Source organism: Cardiocondyla obscurior, linkage group LG07, assembly GCF_019399895.1.
Source record: "Cardiocondyla obscurior isolate alpha-2009 linkage group LG07, Cobs3.1, whole genome shotgun sequence".
In the NCBI taxonomy this organism is placed as follows: domain Eukaryota; kingdom Metazoa; phylum Arthropoda; class Insecta; order Hymenoptera; family Formicidae; genus Cardiocondyla; species Cardiocondyla obscurior.
Window position 1 is genome coordinate 9,144,847 of NC_091870.1, and position 5,403 is coordinate 9,150,249.

The window sequence follows — 5,403 nt, forward strand, 5'->3', positions numbered from 1 at the left end:
AGGTTTAAATTTAATGAAAAATCCAACCGGGCACTCGAGAAAACGCAGAACTATTTTCACAACTTGTTCAAGTGCAGTGAAACTCTGTGACTCTCGCAGAACACCAATCACCAAAAATCTGAAATAAAAAATTATTTACAGTTAACAAAATAATTCAATTGTATTTAGAACACTCTACTACACTTAAATAAACCAAATTTATGTCAGAAATTTAACTAAGAAGCTCCAAAAAAATTTATTTATGAATATCTCAACTTTTAACCTAAAACACATACCTGTCACTTTTAAAACACTTATAAAAAATAGTTCCCGTCCATGTAGAGCCTTGGAACTTTTGGGCAGCAAAGGGAGGTTCAAATTTCATAAAAATCCGACGGGGCACTCGAGGAATACGCAGAACTAATTTCACAAGCTGTAGAAGTGCAGTGAAACATCTGTGACCCTCGCAGAACACCACTCACCAAGAATCTGAAAGATATAATTTTTCACAGTTAAGAGAATAATTACATTGTATTTAAAACATTCTAGTACACTTAAATAAACCAAATTTTAATCAGAAATTTAACTAAGAGGCTTCAAAAAAATTATTTTAACAATATCTCCACTTTTAACCTCAAACACATACCTGTCACTTTTCAAACGCTTATTAAAAATACTTCCCGTCGATTCACAGACTTGGAACTGTTTGGACAGCAAGTATAAGGTTCAAATTTGACGGAAAATCCAACGGGACAATCGAGGATGCACAAGAACATTTTTTTTTTAATCTTGAAGCACAGCAATATATTCTGCAGCCCTCCCAGCGTTTCAATCACAACATATCTGAAATATAAAATTATTTACAGTTGACAGAATAATTTAATTGTATTTAAAACATTCTAGTACTCTTAAATAAACCGAATTTAAGTCAGAAATTTAACTAAGAAGCTCCAAAAAAATTTATTTATGGATATCTCAACTTTTAACCTAAAACACATACCTGTCACTTTTAAAACACTTATAAAAAATAGTTCCCGTCCATGTAGAGCCTTGGAACTTTTTAAGCAGCAAAAGACAGGTTCAAATTTAATGAAAAATCCAACCGGGCACTCGAGGAAAACGCAGAACTATTTTCACAACTTGTTCAAGTGCAGTGAAACTTCTGTGACTCTCACAGAACACCAATCACCAAAAATCTGAAATAAAAAATTATTTACAGTTAACAGAATAATTCAATTGTATTTAGAACACTCTACTACACTTAAATAAACCGAATTTTAGTCTGAAATTTAACTTAGAAGCCTGAACTCACTCTGCAAAGTGTTAGTGCTATCTGGAGTACTAAGTAAGTCGAGGATTTTTCTCTTGCACCAGAAATGGTCAGAGAGACTTCTGCGGCTTTCCCGGGTCTTCGGACGTTTTCCTTGGTTAGTTTCCGTCACGAACCTTTCGTCCCCAAAGCGCCAAACCTGTAAATAAAGCAGAAGTATTTTTAAATTAAAATTAAAAATCTCATAAGTGACACTTTGAGGTTAAAGATATATTTTGACTATTTTCTCACTTTTTAATTAACTGAAGCTTTCGGGCAATCTAAAATCGGTCCCTCACGATAGAGGAGGGTACTCTAATTAAATTCTAACGCATGACATACCTGAATTCACTCTGCAAAGTGTCAGTGCTATCTAAAGTACTGGGTAAGTCGAAGATTTTTCTCTTGCACCAAGAATGGTCAGAAGGACTTCTGCGGCTTCCCAGGTCTCCGGACGGTTTCCTTAGTTAGTTTTCGTCGCGATCCTTTCGTCCCCAAAGCGCCAAACCTGTAAATAAAGCAGAAGTATTTTTAAATTAAAACTCATTAGTGACACTTTGTGGTTAAAGTTATATTTTGACTATTTTCTCACTTTTAATTAATTGAGGCTCTCGAGCAATCTAAAATCGGTCCCTCACGATAGAGGAGGGTACTCTAATTAAATTCTAACGCATGACATACCTGAATTCACTCTGCAAAGTGTTAGTGCTATCTGGAGTAATGGGTAAGTCGAGGATTTTTCTCTTGCACCAGGAATGGTCAGAGGGACTTCTGCGGCTTCCCCGGGTCTCCGGACGGTTTCCTTAGTTAGTTTTCGTCGCGATCCTTTCGTCCCAAAAGCGGCAAACCTGTAAATAAAGCAGAAGTATTTTTAAATTAAAACTAAAAATCTCATAAGTTACACATTGAGATTAAAGTTATATTTTGACTATTTTCTCACTTTTTAATTAATTGAGGCTCTCGAGCAATCTAAAATCGGTCCCTCACGATAGAGGAGGGTACTCTAATTAAATTCTAACGCATGACATACCTGAATTCACTCTGCAAAGTGTCAGTGCTATCTGGAGTACTGGGTAAGTCGAAGATTTTTCTCTTGCACCAAGAATGGTCAGAAGGACTTCTGCGGCTTCCCCGGGTCTCCGGACGGTTTCCTTAGTTAGTTTTCGTCGCGATCCTTTCGTCCCCAAAGCGCCAAACCTGTAAATAAAGCAGAAGTATTTTTAAATTAAAACTAAAAATCTCATAAGTGACACTTTGAGTTAAAGTTATATTTTGACTATTTTCTCACTTTTTAATTAATTGAGGCTCTCGAGCAATCTAAAATCGGTCCCTCACGATAGAGGAGGGTACTCTAATTAAATTCTAACGCATGACATACCTGAATTCACTCTGCAAAGTGTTAATGCTATCTGGAGTAATGGGTAAGTCGAGGATTTTTCTCTTGCACCAGGAATGGTCAGAGGGACTTCTGCGGCTTCCCCGGGTCTCCGGACGGTTTCCTTAGTTAGTTTTCGTCGCGATCCTTCCGTCCCCAAAGCGCCAAACCTGTAAATAAAGCAGAAGTATTTTTAAATTAAAACTAAAAATCTCATAAGTGACACTTTGAGGTTAAAGTTATATTTTGACAATTTTCTTACTTTCTAATTAATTGAGGCTCTCGAGCAATCTAAAATCAGTCCCTCACGATAGAGGAGGGTACTCTAATTAAATTCTAACGCATGACATACCTGAATTCACTCTGCAAAGTGTTAGTGCTATCTGGAGTACTGGGTAAGTCGAGTTTTCTCTTGCACCAGGAATGGTCAGAGAAACTTCTGCGGCTTTCCGGGTCTTCGGACGGTTTCCTTGGTTAGTTTCCGTCGCGAACCTTTCGTCCCCAAAGCGCCAAACCTGTAAATAAAGCAGAAGTATTTTTAAATTAAAATTAAAAATCTCATAAGTTACACATTGAGGTTAAAGTTATATTTTGACAATTTTCTCACTTTTTAATTAACTGAGGCTTTCGGGCAATCTAAAATCGGTCCCTCACAATAGAGGAGGGTACTCTAATTAAATTCTAACGCATGACATACCTGAATTCACTCTGCAAAATGTTAGTGCTATCTGGTGTACTGGGTAAGTCGAAGATTTTTCTCTTGCACCAAGAATGGTCAGAGGGACTTCTGCGGCTTCCCCGGGTCTCCGGACGGTTTCCTTAGTTAGTTTTCGTCGCGATCCTTTCGTCCCCAAAGCGCCAAACCTGTAAATAAAGCAGAAATATTTTTAAATTAAAACTAAAAATCTCATAAGTGACACTTTGTGGTTAAAGTTATATTTTGACTATTTTCTCACTTTTTAATTAATTGAGGCTCTCGAGCAATCTAAAATCGGTCTCTCACGATAGAGGAGGGTACTCTAATTAAATTCTAACGCATGACATACCTGAATTCACTCTGCAAAGTGTTAGTGCTATCTGGAGTAATGGGTAAGTCGAGGATTTTTCTCTTGCACCAGGAATGGTCAGAGAAACTTCTGCGGCTTTCCCAAGTCTTCGGACGTTTTCCTTGGTTAGTTTCCGTCGCGAACCTTTCGTCCCCAAAGCGCCAAACCTGTAAATAAAGCAGAAGTATTTTTAAATTAAAACTAAAAATCTCATAAGTGACACTTTGAGGTTAAAGTTATATTTAGACAATTTTCTTACTTTTTAATTAATTGAGGCTCTCGAGCAATCTAAAATCGGTCGATAGAGGAGGGTACTCTAATTAAATTCTAACGCATGACATACCTGAATTCACTCTGCAAAGTGTTAGTGCTATCTGGAGTACTGGGTAAGTCGAGGATTTTTCTCTTGCACCAGGAATGGTCAGAGAGACTTCTGCGGCTTTCCCGGGTCTTCGGACGGTTTCCTTGGTTAGTTTCCGTCGCGAACCTTTCGTCCCCAAAGCGCCAAACCTGTAAATAAAGCAGAAGTATTTTTAAATTAAAACTAAAAATCTCATAAGTGACACTTTGAGGTTAAAGTTATATTTTGACAATTTTCTTACTTTTTAATTAATTGAGGCTCTCGAGCAATCTAAAATCGGTCCCTCACGATAGAGGGGTACTCTAATTAAATTCTAACGCATGACATACCTGAATTCACTCTGCAAAGTGTTAGTGCTATCTGGAGTACTGGGTAAGTCGAGGATTTTTCTCTTGCACCAGGAATGGTCAGAGAGACTTCTGCGGCTTCCCCGGGTCTCCGGACGGTTTCTTTGGTTAGCTGCCGTCACGTACCTTTTGCCTATAAAGTTTAAAGCCTGAAAAACAAATAGAAATATTTGTTTTTCAGGCTTTAAATTTTAATCAATAACACATACCTGTCACTTTTAGAACTTTTATAAAAATTAGTTCCCGTTGATGCACAGTCTTGGCACTTTGTGGGAATTAAAAAGACTGTTTAAATTAGTTAAAAAATCCAACCGGACACTCGAGGAAACAGTTGATCTCCCACAAACGAATAAAATAAGCATAAAATATTTTGCGTAAAATATTCACCAATGAAAACACAGCATTAATACTGGCATTCATGAAACGATTTGATTAATAAAATATTGTAAAAATACTTAACAAATAGCATTAAATTGTTGTAAATTAACGTGCAAAATACGATTCAGTATAAAAATTTATAAATAACGCCAAAAACACGTTCAAAATGTCAGTTGATTATTTTCAACCAATAGGAACACAGCATTAGTACTGACATTCATGAAACGATTCGATTAATAAAATATTGTAAAAATAATTAATAAATAGCATTAATTGTTGTAAACTAACTTGCAAAATACGATTTAGTATAAAAACTTATAAATAACGCCAAAAACACGTTCAAAATGTCAGTTGATTATTTTCAACCAATAGGAACACAGCATTAGTACTGACATTCATGAAACGATTCGATTAATAAAATATTGTAAAAATAATTTATAAATAGCATTAAATTGTTGTAAACTAACTCGCAAAATACGATTTAGTATAAAAATTTATAAATGACGCCAAAAACACGTGCAAAATGTCACTTGATTATTTTCAACCAATAGGAACACAGCATTAGTACTGACATTCATGAAACGACTCGATTAATAAAATATTGTAAA

General features: G+C 36.0%; 1 long non-coding RNA gene across 1 annotated transcript; it reads right to left on the minus strand.

Annotated features, from left to right (window-relative positions):
• Positions 1 to 631: 631 nt before the first annotated feature.
• Positions 632 to 1,434, minus strand: LOC139104411 (uncharacterized). Its single transcript, XR_011546028.1, has 3 exons — positions 1,292 to 1,434; positions 980 to 1,175; positions 632 to 822 (listed from the first exon to the last, which is right to left on the minus strand). It is a non-coding gene; the product is annotated as an uncharacterized lncRNA (long non-coding RNA).
• Between the last annotated feature and the right edge of the window lie 3,969 nt (positions 1,435 to 5,403).